Source organism: Dermochelys coriacea, chromosome 3 (genome assembly GCF_009764565.3).
Source record: "Dermochelys coriacea isolate rDerCor1 chromosome 3, rDerCor1.pri.v4, whole genome shotgun sequence".
Lineage (NCBI taxonomy): Eukaryota > Metazoa > Chordata > Testudines > Dermochelyidae > Dermochelys > Dermochelys coriacea.
The window spans coordinates 211063951-211088501 of NC_050070.1; the positions used below are offsets into that span (position 1 = coordinate 211063951).

The window sequence follows — 24551 nt, forward strand, 5'->3', positions numbered from 1 at the left end:
GGAACTCCACTGGTAACCTCCCTCCAGCCTGACAGTTTGCCTTTCAGTAGGACCCGTTGCAGTCTCCCCTTTAACCAATTCCTTATCCACCTTTTGATGTTCATATTGATCCCCATCTTCTCCAATTTAACTAATAATTCCCCATGTGGCACGGTATCAAATGCCTTACTGAAATCTAGGTAGATTAGATCCACTGCATTTCCTTTATCTAAAAAATCTGTTACTTTTTCAAAAAAGGAGATTAGGTTGGTTTGGCACAATCTACTTTTTGTAAAACCATGTTGTATTTTGTCCCATTTACCATTGACTTCAATGTCCTTAACTAATTTCTCCTTCAAAATTTTTTCCAGGACCTTGCATCCTACAGATGTCAAACTAACTGGCCTGTAGTTACCCGGATCACTTTTTTTTTTCTTAAAAATAGGAACTATATTAGCAATTCTCCAATCATACAGTACAACCCCTGAGTTTACAGATTCATTAAAAATTCTTGCTAATGGGCTTGCAATTTCAGGTGCCAATTCCTTTAATATTCTTGGATGAAGATTATCTGGGCCCCCCGATTTAGTCCCATTAATCTGTTTGAGTTTCGCTTCTACCTCCGATATGGTAATATCTACCTCCATATCCTCATTCCCATTTGTCATGCTACCGTTATCCCTAAGATCCTCTTTAGCCTTATGAAAGACTGAGGCAAAGTATTTGTTTAGATATTGGGCCATGCCTAGATTATCTTTAACCTCCACTCCATCCTCAGTGTTTAGTGGCCCCACTTCTTCTTTCTTTGTTTTCTTCTTATTTATATGGCTATAGAACCTTTTACTATTGCTTTTAATTCCCTTTGCAAGGTCCAACTCTACTTGACTTTTAGCCTGTCTCACTTTATCCCTACATGTTCTGACCTCAATTAGGTAGCTTTTATGCGCTGGAAGATAGCTTGGAGGTGTTTTAGGTGTTCTGCCCATGAATCTGAGAATATGGCCACATTGTTAAGGTAGGCGACTGCAAATTTCCCAAATTCAGCCAGAAGTTTATTTACCAGTTTTTGGAAGGTGGTGGGTGCATTTTGCAGTCCGAAAGGGAGCACAGTAAATTCATACAGCCCTACATGGGTGATGAAGGCTGACCTTTCCTTGGCTGGGTTATTTAGCGGCACTTGCCAGTACCCCTTAGTTAAGTCTAAGGTGGAGATGGATTGGGCACATTTTAGTTTTTTCAACAGCTTATTTGTGTGTGGCATTAGATAGTTCTTTGGGTGAGTTACAGCATTTAGCTTATGGTAGTTTATGCAAAAGTGGATTTCCACGTCTGGTTTGGGAACCAGAACCACTGGAGAGGCCCATGCACTCTCAGAGGGGCAGATTACACCCATTTGTAACATGTCCTTGATTTTGTCTTTTATTGTGGTTTTGGCTTGAGGAGCCATCCTGTAGGGTTGGGCTTTAATTGGGCGAGGATCACCTGTGTTAATGGAGTGGTATGCCTGTTCTGTCCGTCCTGGGGTGGCTGAAAACATTGTCGCAAAGCTGGTGCACAGTTCCTGGATTTGCTGTTGCTGCTTACACCCAAGGATTGTGGAAAGGCTTAGCTCTTGTACGCCACCTTTGCTTTTCCGTTCATAGTAGACTTTTTTAGGCCACTTAGTGTCATCTCTTTCCTGGGCTGTAAACTGGAGAACCTTGATTTTTTGGTAATAAAAGGGCCTTCGAGAATTAACATGGTATCCTTTAGTTTAGGATAGGGTTTGGGAACGCTATGAGGTAATTAACAGCTTCCAGGCACTTTTGGACCATAAATGGTCCCTCCCACAACGCTTTCATTTTATTGGCCTGGAGTGCTTTCAGGACCATGACTTGGTTACTACTCTGAAGGAACGCTCTCTGGCATGTTTATCATACCAAGCCTTTTGCTTTTGTTGAGCATTTTGTAGATTTCTTTTGAGCAAGGGCTAGAGAGTTTTTGAGGGTATTTTGCAGGTTGGTTACAAAGTTCAAAATGTTAGTTCTTGGAGAAGATGTAACCCCTTCCCATTGCTGCTTCACCAACTGTAATGGCCCCTTAACTTAGTGGCCATAAACGAGTTCAAAGGGTGAAAACCCCAAACTGGGGTGTGGTAAAGCCCTGTAAGCAAAGAGCAACTGCTCCAAGACTAAGTTCTAATAATTGGAGTGCTCATTTATGAATGTATGTATTATGGCCCCTAAAGTTCCATTAAACTTCTTCACTAGGCCATTCATTTGATGGTGGTAAGGGGTGGCAACCAAGTGGTTCACCCCATGAGCTTTCCAAAAAAGTTTTATGGTCCCTGCCAGGAAGTTAGTTTCCGAATCCTTAAGGATCTCGTAGGGCCAACCTACCCTGGCAAAAATGTTTGCCAATGCTTGGCTCATGATTTTAGCCCTGGTGTTGCTTAGAGCTACTGTTTCCGGCTATCGGGTGGCAAAATTCATGCAGGTCAGTATGTACAGCTTTCCTTTGAGTGTTTTCCTAGGGAAAGGACCCAGAATATTCACAGCTACACGCTGAAATGGAACCTCAATTATGGGGAGTGGCTGGAGAGGCGCCTTGACCTGGTCTTGAGGCTTTTGCACCCTCTGGCACACCTCACAAGACCGGACATAGGTAGAAACGTTTTTGCCCATTCCTTTCAGTGGAATTACTTTTTCAAACGGTTTTTGGTCCTATTTACCTCAGCATGGCCACTAGGGTGATAATGGGCTAAGCTCAAGAGCTTTTTCCTATACTTAGTTGGAACTACCAACTGTCTCTGAAGATGCCAGTCCTCCTTGTAGTCACCAGAAAGGGTTTTTTTTGTATAAGAGTTCTTCTTCTACAACAAACCTGGACCTATTAGAAGAGCTGAGAAGCGATGGGTCACTCTGTGCTGCCGTCCAAACTCCCTTGAGGCTTTCATCTGCTTTCTGCTCTGCCTGGAACTGCTCCCTTGATGCTGGAGACATTAGTTCCTCGCTGGGTTGTGGACTTGGGCTTGGTTTCACTAGAAGCGATGCAGGTGATGGGGATGTCTTCATCGACTGTGAACCACTTTCTGCTGGTACACTAGATTGTATTTCAGGCTCTGGTTGAGCTTTTTGCACCAGTTGAGCTGCTGCTGCGGATGCAGGCTTTGTGGTGCCCTTTGGTGCTGGCTCCCCTGACTTGGGTGAGATTGCAAGCATGGGCTCTGGTGCTGTCTGCTTCTTGGGTCTGGCTGGGTCCCAGAAACTGGATTTACAATCACTGCCATAGACTCTGGTCTGGTTCTACCAACACTGGCTGGGTTCCCAGGCCTGTGGTATTAGGGGACACAGACTGGTTCTTGTAGGAGGATCAGGAATGGAGTTAGGTGTGGAGGCCTGTTTACCTGGCTGCGGGTGACCATCCCCACCCTTTTTGTTAGCCTCATGGTTGGCTAAGTCTTTTCCCAGCAGCATGGGAATAGGATAATTGTCATAGACTGCAAAAGTCCATGTTCCTGATCAGCCCTTGTACTGGACAGGCAGCTTGGCTGTAGGCAAGTTAAAAAAGTTGGTCTTAAAGAGTTGCACAGTCACTTGGGCCTTTGAGTTGATGAATTTGGGGTCCACCAGGGATTGGTGGATAGCTGACACCTGTGCTCCAGTGTTTCTCCATGCAGTAATCTTTCTCCCACCCACACTCACAGTTTTTCTTTGCTCTGGGGATATTTGCGAGGCATCTGGGCCTGAAGGCTTTTGGTGGGATCCCGGGGTGATGAGTTGCAGTCGGCTGGTGCTCTTGGGGCAGTTGCCCTTTACATGCCCCAGCTCACTACATTTAAAGCATCGCCCAGCTGACTGGGCTGGGGCGAGGTGGGTGGTTGGAGAGTAGAGTGGTGGGACGAGAGGGCATTTGGGGTCTTCCTGGCTGTGTGGAGGGCTCCTCCTTGTGAGGTGGGGCCTTGGGCTGACTTTGATGGTGGGGTGTTGTTTCAGGTTGCCCCTTCTGGTATTCCCACCAACTGCTACTAGCTTTCTTTTTTTACGCCACCTTCACCCATTTGGCTCCCATCTTTCCCGCCTTGATTACAGTTTTGGGCTTTTCATTTAGGATATACCTTTTGTGACAGGGCAAAGCCAGATGGCTATAGAAAAGTAGTCTTATTGGGATCCGGGAAGTGGGCGGGCGAAGCCCGTCCATCGCTAAAGGATCCCCCCCAGCCTAAAAGGGGGATCCACAGGACCTAGATGCCCAAAAAATTCCGGGGGACAACTAATAAAATAACAGGGATAGGAGTGCGGTCAAAGGGTCAAACGAAGGGAACCGGACGGGGACACCGAGCAGAGAACCCCGGACAGCGCCCGCTGCTCCTCAAAGGCGTCAAGGGAGTCAGAGGACGCCGCCCAGAGGAACTCTGTCCGGATACGTGAATGGACCGAGGATTGGAAATAGGCCCCACAGTCACAGGAGACTCCATCGGCCAACCTCCTCACTCTGGTTTTGTAGATGGCCATTTTAGCTAGGGCCAGGAGGAGGTTGACCAGGAGATCCCGGGACTTTGTGGGGCCACGGATAGGGAGTGCATAAATGAGAAGGTGAGGGGAGAAGTGCAACCAAAAACATAATAAGATATTGGTGAGGAGCCAGAATAGGGGCTGCAGCCTGGCACACTCCAGGTAGACATGTGCGAGGGTATCCCTCACGCCGCAAAAGGGGCAGGTGTCTGGGATTGTGGTGAACCGCGCCAAGTACACGCCCGTGCTCACGGCTCCGTGAAGGAGCCGCCAACTGACATCCCTGGCGGGCTTTGGGACTAAGATGGAATATAGGCTGGCCCACCGGGGCTCCTCACCCTCCAAAGGTGGCAGGAGGTCCCGCCATTTTGTATCGGGGTGGGACACGAGGGTGCGGGCGTGAAGGGTGTGGAGCACGAGCGTGTAGAGATGTTTTCTTGGCGCGGTTTGAAAACAGACCGGCTGCATCTCATGCAGCCGGCTTCTAGTGAAGGGGTGAAGGGATCTGTTGGGTCCACGGGGCAGGGGTCCAATTAAAAGGTCCGGCGGGCCTGGGGTAGTGGGTGGGCGGGGCGTGCCCTTGTGCAGGACCCGGTCGAGATAAACCCGAGCAGCGGGCGGCAAAGTGGCCTTCACCTCCTGAAGTATGCGTCGGGGAGTACAAGGTCTGGAAAGCCCCATGCGCTGAGCGAAGGTTAGGGGATCCAGCCAGTCTCCCCGGTCATAGTCCAGGAGGTCTCCGACTCTTGTGACCTCTGCCAGGACCAAACTCTGGCGCACCGAGCGGGACTCCGCCACCTGCACACGGAGCTGGGGGTTGTGTAGCAGGAGCTCCGCGAGGAGATCTGCCCCCTCGGTGGCCTCCATGGACCTGGTCGTTGTAAAGAGTTTCCAGGTCCGGAGGAGGTCCTGGTAGAAGACCGGCAGCCCTGAGAGGTCTTGCGGAAGACCTCTCGGATGGAGATAAAGGAGCTGCCGGTCGTATCGGAGCCCTCGGAAGCGGCGCAGGAAGGTGTGCGCCAGTATGCTCCACGCCGGACTACCTGCACCATAAAGGAGCCTCTGCAGGGTCTGGAGGCGGAAGACATGGACCTGAGTAAGCAGACATTTTAGGCCCTGCCCTCCCTCCTCCAGAGGTAGATGGAGAACCCCTGCAGGGACCCAGTGCAGTCCTGACCAAAAGAACTCCAGAATCGATGTCCGCAGGTTGGTCAGGAAAGCCGGGGCCGGGACCAGGGTGTTGAGCCGGTACCAGAGCATGGACAGGACTAGTTGATTAAGCACTAACGCTCTCCCTCGAAGGGAGAGGCACCGGAGTAGTCCTGTCCATTTCCGGAAATGCTCTATCACCCCGCCCTCTAAATTCTGCCAGTTCTCCGGCGGAGAGGGATGCGTGGCAGAAAGGTAAATGCCCAGATAGAGCAGCGGACCCGTGCTCCACCGGATGGCTTGAAGCGCGGGTGGGAGGGAGCTCGCCTGCCGCCAGTCCCCTACCACCAAGCCAGAGCTCTTGACCCAGTTGACCCGCGCAGAGGAGGCTGCTGAATAGATGGCCTGGCAAGCCTCCACCCGCACCAAGTCGCCCGGGTCCTGGACCACGAGGAGCACGTCATCAGCGTACGCCGACAGGACCAGCCGCAGCTCCGGCTCCCTCAGCACCAACCCTGTCAACCTTCTTCGGAGGAGACAGACGAAGGGCTCGATCGCCAGAGCGTACAGCTGGCCTGAGAGGGGGCACCCCTGCCATACTCCTCGCCCGAAGCTGACCGGTTCGGTCAGGGTCCAGTTGAGCCTTACCAGACACTCTGCGGAAGCGTACAGCACCCGGAGAAAATTCACAAACCTGGGTCCGAAGCCAAACGCCTGCAGAGTGCTCAGGAGATACCCGTGATCCATCCTGTCGAACGCCTTCTGATCTAAGAACAGGAGGGCGAACGACAGACCATCCCTACACCCAAGTTCCAATAGGTCCTGGACCAGATATAGGTTGTCGAAGATGCTGCGGCCTGGGACGGGGTAGGTCTGGTCTGGGCGGACCACGTCCGCCAGCACGGACCCTAGCCTCAGGGAGATGGCTTTTGCCACGATTTTGTAGTCCGTGCTGAGGAGCGAGACAGGACGCCAATTTCGTAAATCGCGGAGGTCCCCCTTCTTCGGCAATAAGGCCAGCACGGCTCGCCTGCACGAAAGAGGGAGGACCCCGCTCTGCAAAGACTGGGCCCAGACGGTGACTAGGTCTGGGCCCAGGATGTCCCAGAACACGCGATAGAACTCCACGGTCAGCCCGTCCATGCCCGGAGATTTATTGGTGGGCATGCGACGGAGGGCTTCCGAGAACTCGGCCAAAGTGAGAGGCAGCTCTAGCCGGTCTCGGTCGCCCGCACTGACCGTCGGGAGCTCCTCCCACAGCACTCTGCAAGCGTTAGGATCGGTCGGATCCGGGGAGAAAAGGCTTGCGTAGAAGGCTCTCGTCCTCCCGCACATCTCCACCGGATCCGTGAGGGGGGTGCCATCTTCTGCCAGTAGGCAGATGATATGTTTCTTAGCCCCCTCTTTTTTTCCAGGGCGTAGAAGAAGCGGGAGCCGCAATCCATCTCCCGAAGGAGATGGATGCGGGATCGAACAAAGGCACCGCGGGCCCGATGGTCCTCGAGGGTCTGGAGCTCCTCCCGCTTCTCCCGGCATGCTCCGCAGGGGGTGGATCCTCGGGGCTGGTGGCCAGACGCCTCTCCAGCTCTAAGACCTCCCGTTCCAACTGCTCTATCGCTGCATCCCTCCGTCGGCTGGCGCCCCGGGTGTAGTCACGGCAGAAGAGCCGGGCGCGCACCTTCCCTAAGTCCCACCACCGCCGCGCCGAGGGAAAGGCACGCCGCTGCCCTTGCCAGGCCAGCCAGAACTCCCGGAAGGAAGCCACGAAGCCCGCATCCTCCAGCAAGCTGTTGTTAAAATGCCAATAGGCTGGCCCCGGCCTCTCCGCGCAGAGGGAGGCTGTCACGGTGGCTATGTGATGGTCAGAAAATGGGGCCGGCCGGATGCTGGAGGAGTGGGCTTGTGAAAGATGAAAGCGTGATAAATAAATGCGGTCCAACCGGGAGTGGCGCGACCGATGGGCCTCCACCCGGACAAAGGTGAACGTGGAAGTGTCATCCGGGTGGTGGTCGCGCCAGACGTCCACCAGGGAGTGGTGTTCGACTATCTCCTGGAGGACGTCTGTGGCGGCCGGGCTCTTCTCGGTCCCCGAGCGGTCCCGCTCCTCAAGGGTGATGTTAAAGTCCCCTCCCAGGACCAGGCACTCCTGAGGATCCAAGGTGCCGAGGAAGGCGGATGCCTGCTGATAGAATTGCAGCCGCTCCGGGATCGCGGCTGGGGCATAGATGTTGACGAGGTTGACTACGAGCCCCTCCATGCGGACCCGGAGGTACAGCAGGCGACCCGGCACAGCCTCGGCGACCCCCAGCACCTCGGGCCGTAGGTCGGGGGAGAACAGGGTCGCCACTCCACCCGTATGAACTGTGAGGTGGCTAAAGTAGACCCTGTCCCCCCATCCAGCCGCCAGCTGTCTTCGGCGGTCGGATCCGTATGGGTCTCCTGCAGGAAAACCACAGAGTACCTCCCCTCTCGAAGGAAGGAGAGCACCTGGGACCTGCGGAGACCCATCCTACAGCCACGGGTGTTCAATGTTGCGATGGTAAAGGGTGCCATGAGGAGGGCTGGGGGGGATCCTCGCCGGCAGGGATGCTCGTGGCTCCCGGCGGGCCGCGCAGCAGTCCGTGACCCACCCCGTAGGTGAGTAAGGAGTCACGGAAGTGGCGGACCCGCTGGTAGGCCGCGGCGCCCTGTCTCCTGGTCCTTTTCCCCTCCCCCATGAGGGCCCTTGCGGCCCGGAGGATTTGATTAAAGTCCCCCCATCGCTGGAGGGCAAGCTGGACTTTGTTGCGGGAGCCACGGACGTCTTCTAGGAACTCCCGCAACTCCTCTCGCAGCGCATGGGGGGCTGGGGTTATGGTCTGGTTGCTCCCCGATGGGGCCCTTGGTACAGCCCCCTGGCCTAGCGAGATGGGCAGACAGGGTGCGGACCCCCAACGGGGCTCTTGATGGGTTGACCTGAATGCTAGGGCGATAGGGGGCGGCGGAGGGAGGATAGCAGCCCCTGGTGGGTCGGGACGGGTAAACACAAAGGCCATTCCCTGGGAATCATCTGTTGGAAAGGGGAAGGAGACAGTCCCAGGGGTGGCAATAATATCTTGGGAGGTGGGCGGGATAAGGGCAGGGGTAGAGGTGAGAGTCTGGGTCGGGAGAGGGCTCTCACTGATGCCGGGCGCAAGCTCTCTGGTGGATTTGGCAGCCACGGCATCAGGAGGTGGACTTTCTTCTGTAGGGTCCTCTCCCGGAAAGGAGGTCGAATGCTCCTCACCAGCGAGGGATGCCCCTGGTGGCTCAGGTTCCAGCCGCGTGACACTGGCCGTCGCCTCAACTGGCTCGACGGCTCTCAGCGGGGTGCCCTCTGCAGCCGGGTTGATGGAGGAGTCCAGGGGCTCCTCGGAGGTGGGAGCAGAAGCAACGGTTAGTGGGAGGGAACATGGGGAAAGGGGGGCTGGAGTGAAGTCGCCCAGATCGAGGCCCGCTGGCATAGGATCGTCCTCCCCCTGGGTGACCGGGGTCAGACCCAGGGCCTCGATCTCCTCATATATAGACGGGAAATTGTTTTCCGCTACCCCGGGATTCTCCCCGCCGGCACCTGATGCGACGGTTACTTCGGGGCACACTGGGGTTTCAGATGGTGCCTCGGGGGTCTTGGAGGGGAGGGACTCCTGTGGAGGGGAGATACCGCCTCCCAGTGCTGCCACGTCTTTCCCAGCCGGCTCTGGTGGATGGAACGCACCCGTGGGTAAAGCGGAAGGCTCGGCATCGGTGCCCCCCTTCCTGGTCTTCCGGGGGGCCTCCGCATCAGATGGGAGGAGCGGAGCTCGAGCCTTCCGCTTGCCCCGCTTCCCCTGGACTAGGGCCCAGCCCTCCATGGCATCATCCGGGGGCTGGCTAGCAGGGGTTGTGTCAGGGGGCAGAGGCGATGGCTCAGGGACTCGAGGGGGTAACGGTGGGGCAGCACAAGGGAGGGAAGATTCCCCTTGGGGTGGGCCCTCTCCCATGCTTGGCGGTGTCCCTGCCGCACCCTCCTCCACAGGCCCCGCCAGATTGCAAACAGCGGGGGCGGGGTTCTCCTGCTCGTTTGGGCATAGTGGGGGAGGTGCCCCTTGGGCCCGAGTGGGAGCAATGGTGGACTGGGAAGGAGGAGGGGCGGTTTCATGCACCGGGCAGCCAGGGGCGTTGGCGATGATGGGGCCGGTGCCCTGCCGGGGCTCGGGGGTCCTGGATGCCCCTCCTTCCAGGGCCAGGGGGCAGTCCCTCCGGACGTGCCCCATCGCCTGGCAGAGGTAGCACCGGGCCTCCCCCGTGGAATAATGCACCCTGTAATGGGCCCCCTGGTAGGGGACTAGGAAGGACCCCTCGAGTGCCTCTCCGTCGCGCGCCGCCGGCGGCAGTTGAAGCTGCACTTGCCGGCGGAACGAGAGGACGTGACGGAGGGTGGGGTCTTTGCAGCCCAACGGGAGAGGGCTGATGACAGAGATGGGTTTCCCCAGGGTAGAGAGGGCAGGTAACAGGGCAGCATTGGGGAGAAAGGGAGGGATGGAGGTCAGGACCAGGCGGACGCCCAGGTCCTCTAGCGGCTCTAAGGGGACGAACATGCCCCCACGGCCAGGCCCTTCTCCACCGCCTCCTGGGCGGCGGCCTCCGATGCTAAGAAGACGACGACCTTGCCATACATTTTGGAGGCCGCCACAATGGCCGTGGGCCCCACCACCCTCGCCAACGCCCGCACATAGGTCTCCACGTGGGGTGAGGCGGGCACCAGGAGGCAACGGACGCCGTGCTTCCTGGTCATGGTGGGAAAGGGGCCCCGGCCGCTATAGATGGTAGCGGAGGCGGTGGGCTGGAGAAATGACGTAGGGGCAGGCGGGGGGGCTGCCGCCACCTGGGCCTATGCTCTGGGGGCCGGGGGAGGGACACCTGCAGAGCTGGTGGAGGGAACAGCGGGGAGGGGCACCCCAGCTGGAGATGGGGCCGGGGCATCGGGGGCAGCCCCTGCCATGGAGGGCCTGGTCTTTTTAGCGGGGCCCTTCCCCTTCTTCTTCCCCTGGCCCTTCCCGCCGGCTGGGGGGGCTCCCCCCAAATCTGAGGGGGTGATAGACGTGGCAACAGTGGAGGTCACCCCGGTGCCTGTCGCTGCTGGTGCCCCAGCGGGGGCGATGGCAGATGGTTTGGCAGCGGAGGTAGAAGCTTGGGGGGGTGACGGAGGGGTAGGCGGGGGAGGGGGAGCTCGGGCTGCTGGAGGGGTCTCCCCCGTCTCATCCCCCGCCATCATGAGCAAGGAGGAAAGGGGGGACACCAAAAGGAGGAGGGGAGAGGGGAAGCAGGTCGACCACTCCTCCCCGCTAGGCTGCAGGCAGGGGAGGAGGGCGCCAAAAAGGGTGGGCTGGACGGGGGGCAATCGGGTTAGGGGTCAGTCACCGACACAAGGTGGAAATTCCGGCTCCTCTTGGTGCACTACGGGGGGGGGATTCAACAACATTGAGGGTGCAGTGAAGAGGGTTGCAACTAAAAAGGGGAATTGCACAAGCGCATGGGAGGGGGCATGGGCACACGGAGCGAGGGGCTAAGTGGTCTGGGGGTAGAACAGGGAAACCAAGGGGCAAGCCTCAGAGGCTGGGACGGGGCAAACAAACAAAGGCTGCAGAAGGAAATGGGCGGGGCAGGCAAACAAACTGAAGCTAGTAATGGGGGCTGGAGCAAAAGAGGAGGCAAAGCAAGTGGGAAATGGGGCAGGTAGTAAAGGGCAAAGCTGGGGGGTAGGCAGTCCGGGGGGGCCCATGTGCACTTGCACAAGTCTTTTTTAGCTGGCTGCTGCTTCTGGCCCAAAGGGTGGAAATAGGGCGTGGCAAGCCAAGCAAGCAGCTGAGTCCAGAGGCAGGAGCTGAGGCAGATGGTATAGAGCCAGTGGGGGGGGGTGGAGGGGGCAGCGGTGGTGGTAATAGTGGTGGGGGTTGGGGGGGACACACAGATGGATCAGGGGGCAGCTCCACGCCACACCCCCTGTGTCCCTACAAACACAGTCAAAACCCCCACCACAAGAGCACAGTTTGAAAATTACTCAGTCTTAGGGCCCCCTCCACGGTGATCTGCAAAGTCTCTAGGTGCTCCCCCACTGGCAGATGATCCTCTTCTTCTCCTCCTCGGGCTTCAGCAGCTCCAGGCAGCGGCCTCTGCAGCAGCAGCAGCTCCAGGAACTCCAGGTGGTGATCCAGGCAGGCAGAGAGGACCCCTCTCAGGTGGTGGTGGTGTTCACAACAGCAGCGGCTGGGGTCCCTCACTCCTTTCTGGGGAGTGGGCTAGCAGCCCCCCCCCAGGGCTGCAGTTGGAGCAGTAGCAGCACCCGAGAGTGGGGGGTCCAGCAGCCAAGTAGCAGAGAAGGGGGGGGGGTGTTTGGCCCAGCCAGGGGAGCAGCTGGAGCAGCAGGGAGAGCTTAGGGCCTAGTAGCAGCAGGAGTAGCAGCTTCCCACCTCCCTCCAAGCTAGAAGGCTATGGGAGTGCAGTGGGAGGGAGAGATTCGCTGCAGGCTAAACTAATCCCTGGTACCAGGATAAGTGAAATGGCAGCTGCTCCAGGTCAATTAAGACACCTGGGGCCAATTAAGAACTTTTCAGAAGGCAGGGAGAAGGCTAGGTTGATTGACACACCTGAAGCCAATCGGGCTGGCTGAAACTAGTTAAAAGTCTCCTAGTTAGTCAGGTGGGGGTGCATGTCAGGAGCTGTGGGAGGAAGTTGCGCTGTTGGAGAGGCTGAGTAGTACACACCATATCAGGCACAAGGAAGGAGGCCCTGAGGTAAGGGTGAAGTGGAGCTTGAGGAAGTGAGGGCTGCTGTGGGGGAAGTAGCCCAGGGAATTGTACATGTCATGTTTCTAAAAGGTCAGCTCCATAGCTGATACTATTAGGGTCCCTGGGCTGGAGCCCGGATAGATGGTTGGCCCGGGTTCCCCCCCACCTTTGCCCCCTGATTAATCACTGTGACTGGGAGACAACAGAGACTGTGCAAGGAAGGATAACTTTTCACCTCACTCACTGGCTTATGATGAAAATGGCTCAGTAGACTGTGACCCTTGTCTCTAGAGAGAGAAGGGTTACGTGCAGGGTCACAGTGAGCCTCTGAGGCTAGCGAAATCCGCCAGGAAACACAGGACCCAAGGAGGCAAGGACAGAGCTTTGTCACATTTTTTATTTTCTCAGGAACAACCTCTAAGACAGGGTGGGCAAACTACTGCCTGCAGGTGGGATCCAGCCCATCAGGGCTTTGGATCCAGCCTGCAGGATTGCCCCCCGTGGTGCCGCAGGCTCCGCGCTGCGTCCCTGGGGAAGGGAGGGCAGAGGACTCTGCATTGCTCTTGCCTCCAGGCACCGCACTCCGCAGCTCCCATTGGCCGGGAATGGGGAACCGCGGCCAGTGGGAGCTTTGGGGAAGGTATCTGGAGGCATGGCAAGGGTATTGCACGGAGCCCTGTGCCCCTCCCTCCCCCAGGGGACACAGAGGGATGTGGTGCCAGCTGCTTCCCAGAGCGGCGCAGTGTGGGGCCAGGTCCGTCATGCAGGGAGCTTGCCCTGGCCCCGGTGTGCACCGCTGCCACCCGGAGCCGCTTTAGGTAAGTGCTGTCAGGCTGGAGCCTGAACCCCTCCTGTACCTGCCCCCCAACTCCCTGTTCTAAGCACCCTGCTTGCACCTTGCACCCCTGCTACACCCCATGCCCTCAGCCCCTGCCACACCCCTCCTGCACCCTGCCCCCCAACTCCCTGCCCTAAGCCCCCTGCCTGTACCTCGCACCCCTCCTGCACCCCAGCCCCCTTCCCTGAGCCCCCTCATACACCTCACACTCCTCCTCTGCCCCAATCCTTTGCCCTGAGCCCGTTCCTGCACACCACACCCCCTCCCACACCCCTCACTCCAACCTCCTGCCCCAGCCCTGCATACAATTTCCCCACCCAGATGTGGCCCTCGGCGCAAAAAGTTTGCCCACTCCTGCTCTAAGAACTGCTCCATTTGTATTAGGAGAGACAGATCTTTCAGAGACTTAACGCTTGCTCCTGATATTCAGGCATCCCAATGTTTCACAATGTAGTCGGCGTGTTGGGAAAATGCCACATTTGGTTTCCACCTTAGGGCTTTGAACTGCCGACGGGCATGCTCGGGTGTTAGCCCCATCCTAATTCTGGCCTTTTGTTTAAAAAGTTCTTACTTGTTTATGTGTTTTTTAGGCATTTTAGCTGCCACCTATGCTAAGGGTCCACTGAGTTATGGCTTCAGCTCCACCATATAATGGTTTGGAGGGATGTTGTACCCAAGGCAGGCCCTTTCAAAATTTTCTAAGAAGGCCTTTGTATTATCGCCTGTGATGGGTTGGATCACAGAGAACCCCTTGGGAACTGCCACCTGATGTGCCAAGACTACTTCTGTCCCTGCCTTCCGTGCCAGCTTGGGACTCCAGAACCCTGCCTGGTTGTGCCAGACATGCTTGCCGGCTACAAACACAGACTCAGGTCTGAACCATGTTCCACAAACTGCAGGCTTAACTGAAAGCACCGTAAGAAGTGTTCCTGTCTCTAACACTCAGATGCCCAACTCCCAATAGGGTCCAAACCCCAAATAAATCCATTTTACCCTGTATAAAGCTTATATAGAGTAAACTCATAAATTGTTCGCTCTCTATAACAGTGATAGAGAGATATGCCCAGCTGTCTCCCCCCTCCCCCCCGGTATTAATACATACTCTGGGTTAAATAATAAGTAAAAAGTGATTTTATTAAATACAGAGAGTAGGATGTAAGTGGTTCCAAGTAGTAACAGACAGAACAAAGTGAATTACCAAGCAAAATAAAATAGAACATGCAAGTCTATGCCTAATACAGTATGAAAACTGAATACAGATACTGGAACACCTCTGAGTGTGAGGTTTTACAGTAAGCTTCCTTTTACAGACTAGTTTCCTTCTAGTCTGGGTCCAGCAATCACTCACATCCCCTGTAGTTACTGTCCTTTGTTCCAGTTTCTTTCAGGTATCCTTGGGGGTGGAGAGGCTCTCTCTTTAGTGAGCTGAAGACAAAATGGAGGGGTCTCCTAGGGGTTTAAATAGACTTTCTCTTGTAGGTGGACACCCCTCCTTCCCCCTGTGTAGAATCGCAGCTACAAGATGGAGTTTTGGAGTCATGGGCAAGTCGCATGTCCACGCATGACTCAGAACTTACAGGTAGCAGCCATGGTTCACATGCTACCTTGAATGTCCTCAAGTAGACTTCTTACGTGGATTGGAGCCTTCCAAGATCCATTGTCTGTTAACTGTTTCTTGATTGGACACTTAACTTGCACATTCCTTTCTCAAGAAGCTGACCAAATGCTTTACTAAGGCTACTTAAAATCAAGCAAGTTCACAGCCAATATTAATAACTTTGAATACAAAAATGATACATGCATACAAATAGGAGGAATAGATTCAGTAGATCATAATCTTCACAGAGATATGTTACATGGCATATGTAGCATAAAAGATATTCCAGTTATGTCATATATACATTCATAAGCATATTTTCATAAAGCTGTATGCGGTGCAACGTCACATCGCCTACCTTGTATGTGGGGAATTTCTTGGAATGGGGAGCGGTACCTGGAGGAGGACTGGTAGGGTGAGCTGGTTGACCCAATTTAGCCCTTTCCAGCTCTAAGCGCTTCAGCTCTGTTTCCACTTCAAAGTGCTTCACCTCTGCCTCCAAGCGCTTCTCCTCTGCTTCCGCCTCCAAGCGCTTCATCTGCAGGAAGAAATTTCTGTCTTCTGCAGTTAGAACTTGGTCTGGATTAAGGGCATCCCTCCATCTTGGCATCTGGATCCCAGGTAGGGGAGGGCTGACCTCTGGGGAGTTCCCTCTGGGGAGTTCTCCGGTCCCACATCCCCTTCCTGCATTTCTGTCATGGAGCTGGATATCTGGGCTTGATCCGGGTCTGTTTTCTCTGTGGTGTGCTGCTTTGGGAAGACTGGTTGCTCTAGGGTTTCGGTGCCCGATCGCAACCTCATACACAGGGCTGCCCTACTCTAGCCTAGCTATTTCATTGCTGTGAAGCTAGAAAAAAAAATAAACTGCTTGTTGGACTCCTTGGCTTTGCAGGCTGAACCCTTTGTGGGCCTGATCCCCCTCAGGCAGCAAAGAAAATGAGAGAGAGAAGAAAAAGCCTCCCTGGCTTTGCAGGCTGCCAAAAGGGAAAATGTGTCCTTTTAAAACCCTGAGGTCTGGGCCTCTGGTTTAAAATGATCCCACCTCTGACACCATGTTAAGGCTGATTCCGCACTCTGGCACTTTGAGTGCAGAAGGTGAGGGTCCGCAAAGATTCTAAAAATTAATACTGGCCAGTTCAGGCTTGTATTAAACTTCCAAAGTTACAGCTTTTTTTTGACCTTGGATTGGTAGATGCTGCCACCACCCAAGTGCAGAACCCGTTTGAGAGCCCAGGAAGGTGCACTTGGGAATTTCTTTCTGTGGGGTACCCTCCAGCCCTTTCACCCCCCTCCAGGGAAGAGCTAAAAAAAGGGGAAATTAGCTGTTGCCACCAGCTAATTAAACATCACGAACACAAACCTTTTAAGAGACAAAAATCCAATTCTGTTTTTAAAAAAAATATATTTTATTTTTTTTAAAAAGAAAAAAATACATCTGGAAATTCAGGCTATTGCTAGATTTTAAAAGAATAACTAGAAGGATTAAGCACCAAGAATACCTTTCTTGGGGTCCTGCTTAAAGGTTAAGCAAAACAAAAGCACCTGGTGTTAGCTCAGAGGAGTTCACAAGCCATAAAGAAATAAAAAGAAATAAACCTAATCACATCTTTTTAGACATTTTCTGATGTACTTACATATTTAAATGAGTAGTTTTTAGGTATGATACTGAGGATTTTTCATACCTGGCCCCAAGCTGTTTACAGCATAACTGCCTTGTCCGACTCTCCCCGGAGAAGAATAACAGACAGATAAAAGGGGAGTCTTTTTTTAATTTTAAAAAGTTCTAGCCTTCCCATTGGCTCTTTTGGCCAGGTGCCCACTCACTTCCTTTTACCTATGCATCGCAGTGAGACTTTTTAACTCTGTACAGGTAGAGCAAGTAGAGAACAGCTACCAAGAGGAATTTTATAGCTACTGGCTGGCTGGGTGTCCATAAAAGGGAGCTCCTCCCATCCCTTTGTTTATTACACTTGCCTACACAGAGACATTTTTTCATACCGTTTTCCAGGGGCTGCCTAAATCATCCAGCTGGGAAGGGAGGAGGGTTGGCTGGAAGGGAGAAGATGGGGGTGGTGGTGGAGGAGAGGGGTTGTGGAGGGAAAGAGGCCAAGGACAAGAGCAGGGTGGGGGTGAGAGGGGGCAGTGAAAGAGAGAGGGGAGGGGGTGGGGGTTATGTGGGATGGTTGGGGATGCAGGGGGAGGCAGAAGGCTACAGGTGCATGAGGATGGTGGGGCAGAGGTGTATAGGGACATAATGGGAGTGCAGGAGTGTATGGAGGTGAATGGGGTGCAGGGAGTGAGAGACATTGGGGTGGTGGCTCTGGGAGGGGGAGAGGATGAGTGGGAGAGCACTGTAAGGGGTACAGGGCTGGGGTGGGTAGGCGTGAGGGGAAGGATGGGATGGGACAGGGGAGGGATTCAATGACGGGGATGGAGGTGTGGGGGAGTTGGGACGGGGAAGGATGCAATGAGGGGGATGGAGCCGGACATGCTGGCTGCTTCCTAACCTGGGAGCCACGTGGTGCGGTGGCTAGCAGAGAGCCTGCCAGCCCCGCTCCGCAGTGCTGCAAGCCGGACAGTCAAAGACCCGGTCAGTGGTGCTGACCAGAGCCGCCAGGATCCCTTTTTGACCGGGTGTTCTGGTCCAAAACCGGATACCTGGTCCCCCTACCATGCTCCCAAGCAGCTCGTCAGATTTCAGGGCCGTGGGGATGGTCCAGCTGGAAATAGAAATTAGTGATAAAACTGTATCAGTGAAATACCTGACTTATTTACAAAGAACGTACAAAGTCTTGTTTCTCTGAACTCTGAAGGAACCAGGAACAAAGGGAGCAGTCCCTCCCTCAGTCTCCATGTGACTGAGTGGTAGGAGTGAGCTGGCAGGTTACTTCCCATTCTGTTTAACTTGTAACCAGAAGATGCTTGAAAATTGTAAATAGCTAATTTATGGTATTTGATCAAATAAAGTACAATGGTATTGCCACCCACTCCTTTGAGCATCACTGTGGGTCCCTGTATGTATGGGTGGGGAACACAAAGAGCATGAATGAATTACTGATGATAATGTTAGATAAGCAGATGAACCCAGACGCTCCTTGAAATGAATCATAAAACTAAATCAGAATATCAACTCCTTTAATGTTACAAAAGTCACAGTCTCCATCACCACTTCCTCGCCAGGCTACAGATCAGAACACATTTGCTAATCACAAACAGTTCTCTTAGTGTCAGCAGTGTAGAATAGAACATTAGAATTCTCTATTACATTCTATAGGATGGATCCAAAAATCTAGAGAATGGTTATCACTTTCTGTTAAATTGGAAAAGTTTTGAGAGTAATTTCTGTAGAATGGTGATACATTTCTATAGAACCTTATTGATTTAATCCCTATGCAATGATATAGGACTTTTCCATAAGGGTTGTCCTGAATATGGGCCCTGATTTAGCAAAGCGCTTAAACCCCATTGGAGTCTATGGCATTTAAGCATGTGCACAGGGGCTTTGCTGAATAGGGATGGAAGATGTCTTCCCCCAAAATATCCCCCCAAGCCCTACACACCTCCTTTCCTGGGGAGGCTTGAGAATAATATCCTAACCAATTGGTTACAAAATCATCAAAAACCCAAATTCCTGGATCTTGGAACCATGGGAAAATCAGTCAGGTTCTTAAAAGAAGGATTTTATTTAAAAAAAAAAAAAAGTAAAAATCATCTCTGTAAAATCAGGATGGAAAATACTTTACAGGGTATTCAGATTCAAAACACAGAGGATCCCCCTCTGGGCAAAACCTTAAAGTTACAGAAAACAGGAATAAACCTCCCTCTTAACACAGGGAAAATTCACATAAAACAAAAGATAAACTAATCCATCTTGCCTGGTTTACCTATACTGGTTGCAATATTGGAGACTTGGATTAGGATGGGTTGGAGAAGATGGATTTCTGTCTGGCCACTCTCAGACCCAAGAGAGAACAACCACTAAGCCCTGGTCTACACTAGGAGTTGAGGTCGAATTTAGCAGCGTTAAATCGATTTAACCCTGCACCCGTCCACACGACAAAGCCCTTTTTTAAAGGGCTCTTAAAATCGATTTCCTTACTCCACCCTGACAAGGGGATTAGTGCTGAAATCAGCCTTGCCGGGTCGAATTTGGGGTACCGTGGACACAATTAGATGGTATTGGCCTCCGGGAGCTATCCCAGAGTGCTCCATTGTGACCGCTCTGGACAGCACTCTCAATTCAGATGCACTGGCCAGGTAGACAGGAAAAGGCCCGCGAACTTTTGAATTTCAATTTCCTGTTTGGCCAGCATGGCAAGCTGCAGGTGAGTGCAGAGCTCCTCAGCAGAGGTGACCATGATGGAGTCCCAGAATCGCAAAAGAGCTCCAACATGGACCGAACGGGAGGTATGGGATCTGATCGCTGTATGGGGAGAGGAATCTGTGCTATCAGAACTCTGTTTCAGTTTTCGAAATGCCAAAACGTTTGTCAAAATCTCCCAGGGCATGAAGGACAGAGGCCATAACAGGGACCCGAAGCAGTGCTGTGTGAAACTTAAGGAGCTGAGGCAAGCCTACCAGAAAACCAGAGAGGCAAACAGGCGCTCCAGGTCAGAGCCCCAAATATGCAGCTTCTATGATGAGCTGCATGCCATTTTAGAGGGTTCAGCCACCACTACCCCAGCTGTGTTATTTGACTCCTTCAATGGAGATGGAGGCAACACGGAAGCAGGTTTTGGGGATGAGGAAGATGATGATGTTGAGGTTGTAGATAGTTCACAGCAAGCAAGCGAAGAAACTGGTTTTCCCAAAAGCCAGGAACTGTTTCTCACCCTGGACCTGGAGCCAGTACCCCCCGAACCCACTCAAGGCTGCCTCCTGGACCTGCCAGGCAGAGAAGGGACCTCTGGTGAGTGTACCTTTTAAAATAGTATACATGGTTTAAAAGCAAGCATGTTTAATGATTCATTTGCCCTGGCATTCGCGGCTCTCCTGGATGTACTCCCAAAGCCTTTGCAAAAGGTTTCTGGGAAGGGCAGCTTTATTCCGTCCACCATGATAGGACACTTTACCACTCGAGGTCAGTAGCAGGTACTCGGGAATCATTGTAGAACAAAGCATTGCAGTGTATGTTTGCTGGCGTTCAAACAACATCCGTTCTTTAGCTCTCTGTGTTATCCTCAGGAGAGTGATATCATTCATGGTCACCTGGTTGAAATAGGGTGCTTTTCTTAAGGGGACATTCAGAGGTGCCCGTTCCTGCTGAGCTGTTTGCCTGTGGCTGAACAGAAATGTTCCCCGCTGTTAGCCACAGGAAGGGGGGAGGGGCTAGCCACGTGCTGGGGGGAGGCAAAATGCAACCTTGGAATGAAAGCACATGTGCTATGTGTGTACTGTTAACAGCAAGGTTTACCGTGAAAGAGTGTACCCATTGTTCTATAAAATGTGTCTTTTCAAATACCACTGTCCCTTTTTTTTTCTCCACCAGCTGCATGTGTTTCAAGGATCACAGGATCTTCTCCTTCCCAGAGGCTAGCGAAGATTAGAAGGCAAAAAAAACGCACATGCGATGAAATGTTCTCTGAGCTCATGCTGTCCTCCCACACTGACAGAGCACAGACGAATGCATGGAGGCAGACAATGTCAGAGTGCAGGAAAGTGCAAAATGACCGGGAGGAGAGGTGGCGGGCTGAAGACAGTAAGTGGCGGGCTGAAACTGAAAGGTGGCGGCAACATGATGAGAGGAGGCAGGATTCAATGCTGAGGCTGCTGAGGATCAAACTAATATGCTCCAGCGTAGGGTTGAGCTGCAGGAAAGGCAGCTGGAGCACAGATCGCCACTACAGCCCTTGTGTAACCAACCGCCCTCCTCCCCAAGTTCCATAGCCTCCTCACCCAGATGCCAAAGAACGTGGTGGGAGGGCCTCTGGCCACCCAGCCACTCCACCCCAGAGGATTGCCCAAGCAACAGAAGGCTGGCATTCAATAAGTTTTAAACTTTTAAAATGGCCTTGTCCTTCCCTCCTCCACCACCCCTCCCAGTGCTTCTCTCCTCCACCAGCCCTCCCGGGCTACCTTGGCAATTATCCCCCTATTTGTGTGATGAATTAATAAAGAATGCATGAATGTGAAGCAACAATGACTTTATTGCCTCTGCAAGTGGTGATCGAAAGGAGGAGGGGAGGGTGGTTAGCTTACAGGGAAGTAGAGTGAACCAAGGGGTGGGGGGTTTCATCAAGGAGAAACAAACAGAACTTTCACACCGTAGTCTGGCCAGTCATGAAACTGGTTTTCAAAGCTTCTCTGATGCGCAGCGCACCCTCCTGTGCTCTTCTAACCGCCCTGGTGTCTGGCTGCGCGTAACCAGTGGCCAGGCAATTTGCCTCAACCTCCCACCCCGCCATAAACGTCTCCCCCTTACTCTCACAGATACTGTGGAGTGCACAGCAAGCAATAACAACAGTGGGAATATTGGTTTCGCTGAGGTCTAACCGAGTCAGTAAACTGCGCCAGCGCGCTTTTAAAAGTCCAAGTGCACATTCTACCACCATTCTGCACTTGCTCAGCCTGTAGTTGAACAGCTCCTGACTACTGTCCAGGCTGCCTGTGTATGGCTTCATGAGCCATGGCATTAAGGGGTAGGCTGGGTCCCCAAGGATAACTATAGGCATTTCAACATCCCCAACGGTTATTTTCTGGTCTGAGAATAAAGTCCCTTTCTGCAGCTTTTGAAACAGACCAGAGTTCCTGAAGATGCGAGCATCATGTACTTTTCCCAGCCATCCCACATTAATGTTGGTGAAACGTCCCTTGTGATCCACCAGTGCTTGCAGCACTATTGAAACCTTGCAGTTTATGTCCTCGCCGGCATGGTGCTCCGGTGCCAAAATAGGGATATGGTTTCTGTCTATGGCCCCACCACAGTTAGGGAATCCCATTGCAACAGAGCCATCCACTTTGACTTGCACATTTCCCAGGGTCACTACCCTTGATATCAGCAGATCTTTGATTGCGTTGGCTACTTGCATCACAGCAGCCCCCACAGTAGATTTGCCCACTCCAAATTTGCCTGACTGACTGGTAGCTGTCTGGTGTTGCAAGCTTCCACAGGGCTATTGCCACTCGCTTCTCAACTGTGAGGGCTGATCTCATCTTGGTATTATTGCGCCTCAAGGCAGGGAAAAGCAAGTCACAAAGTTCCATGAAAGTGCTCTTACGCATGCGAAAGTTTCGCAGCCACTGGGAATCATCCCAGACCTGCAACACTATGCGGTCCCACCAGTGTGTGCTTGTTTCCCGGGCCCAGAATCGGCGTTCCACCGCATGAACCTGCCCCATTAGCGCCATGATGCCTGCATTGCCAGGGCCTGTGCTTTGAGAGAAGTCTGTGTCCATGTCTTCATCACTCTTGTCACCGCGCTGACGTTGCCTACTCGCCCGGTTTCGCTTTGTCAGGTTCTGGTGCTGCATATACTACTGGATAATGCGTGTGGTGTTTAATGTGCTTCTAATTGTCAAAGTGATCTGAGCGGGCTCCCTGCTTGCCATGGTATGGCGTCTGCACAGAAAAAAGGCACAGAATGATTGTCTGCCGTTGCTCTGACGGAGGGAGGGGTGACTGATGACATGGCTTACAGGGTTGGTTTACAGGGAATTAAAATCAACAAAGGGAGTGGGTGGCTTTACATCAAGGAGAAACAAAAACAACTGTCACACAGAATGGCCCCCTCAAGGATTGAACTCAAAATCCTGGGTTTAGCAGGCTATTGCTCAACCCACTAAGCTATCCCTCTCTCTGGTATTTCAGGCAGGACTGAACCTCCATTAAAGTTTTCAAGGTGCCCCTGACAGACATCACCAAAACGATTGTCGGCCGTTGATTTCACGGAGGGAGGGAGGGGGAAGCAAATGAATACAAAACAAATCTGGTCTATTTCTTGTTTTGATCCACTCCATCTATCTTTTACATCTTTGGCTGGCAGAAGATGGTGCAATAGAACTGCTTGCCATCCACATCTCCTGGCTGCTCAGCAGAAGATGGTGCAATAGGACTGCCGGCAGGACTAAAGAGAATGACCTGGTCGAGTCACTCCTAATTTAGTTCCTGCACCCATATCTGCCCAGGCGCTCCTGACCGACCTTACTGAGGCGGCCGTGGTATGGCGTCTGCACCGGTAACTCAGGAAAAAAGGCGTGAAACGATTGTCTGCTGTTGCTTTCACGGAGGGAGGGAGGGCCTGACAACATGTACCCAGAAGCACCCGCAACAATGTTTTTTGCCCCATCAGGCATTGGGATCTCAACCCAGAATTCCAATGGGCGGTGGAGACTGGGGGAAATGTGGGATAGCTACCCACAGTGCAACACTCCGGAAGTCGACGCTAGTCTCAGTACTGTGGAAGCACTCTGCCGAGTTAATGCACTTAGAGCTTTTTGTGTGGGGGGACACACAATTGACTATATAAAAACAATTTCTAAAAAACCGACTTCTATAAATTCGACCTAATTTCGTAGTGTAGACATATAACAAAGAGCACAAACAAAAGCCCTCCCTCCCCGCCAAGATTTGAAAGTACCTTGTCCCTTATTGGTCCTTTGGGTCAGGTGCCAGCCAGGTTAACCCTTAACCCTTTACAGGTAACAGGATGTTGCCTCTGGCCAGGAGGGATTTTATAGCACTGTATACAGAAAGGTGGTTACCCTTCCCTTTATATTTATGACACCTGTTGTCATGAAGAGCTCCTTGGGTCATAGTTACTCATATGTTTATGGTTAACCTCACGCTTACATGCTTTGTTGAATTGGGACCTCGGTGTGTGGAGGTGGAGTGGGGAGCTGAGCAAACACTGGCTGAGTTCTGTTGGTCTCCTGCTGCCAGTACACATCCCTTGGCTGTGAACACCCTGTCACAACCCTTGACTAATCCCAATTCAGTGCTGGCCTCAAACCTGCCACCACTGTGTAATTCTCATCTCCCATGGAGCCCACTCAAGCTTCATCCCCCTTCTTAGTGCCAGACTTGGGGCACGCTGAAGAACAGTGGAAAGACTCCCATTATAGATTCATAGATACTAAGGTCAGAAGGGACCATTCTGATCATCTAGTCTGACCTCCTGCACAGCGCAGGCCACAGAATCTCACCCACCCACTCCTATGAAAAACCTCACCTATGTCTGAGCTATTGAAGTCCTCAAATCATGGTTTAAAGACTTCAAGGAGCAGAGAAGCCTCCCTCAAGTCAACCATGCTACAGAGGAAGGCGAAAAACCTCCAGGGCCTCTCCAATCTGCCCTGGAGGAAAATTCCTTCCTGACCCCAAATATGGCGATCAGCTAAACCCTGAGCATATGGGCAAGATTCACCAGTCAGATACTACAGAAAATTCTTTCCTGGGTAACTCAGATCCCATCCATCTAATATCCCATCTCAGGGGATTTGGCCTATTTACCCTGAATATTTAAAGATCAATTACTTACCAAAATCCCATTACCCCATCATACCATCTCCTCCTTCAACTTATCAAGTAGAATCTTAAAACCAGATAAATCTTTTGCCCCCACTGCTTCCCTTGGAAGGCTATTCCAAAACTTCACTCCTCTGATGGTTAAAAACCTTCGTCTGATTTCAAGTCTAAACTTCCTGGTGGCCAGTTTATACCCATTTGTTCTTGTATCCACATTGGTGCTGAGCTTAAATAATTCCTCTCCCTC

The 24551-nt window shown here is 52.7% G+C and overlaps 1 long non-coding RNA gene across 1 annotated transcript in view; it reads left to right on the plus strand.

Annotated features, from left to right (window-relative positions):
* Positions 1-20389, plus strand: part of LOC119852760 — a 52031-nt gene extending 31642 nt beyond the window's left edge. Inside the window, exon 3 of the long non-coding RNA XR_005291814.2 lies at positions 20330-20389. This is a non-coding gene — a long non-coding RNA (uncharacterized LOC119852760). The remainder of the gene's footprint in view (positions 1-20329) is intronic.
* Positions 20390-24551: the final 4162 nt, after the last annotated feature.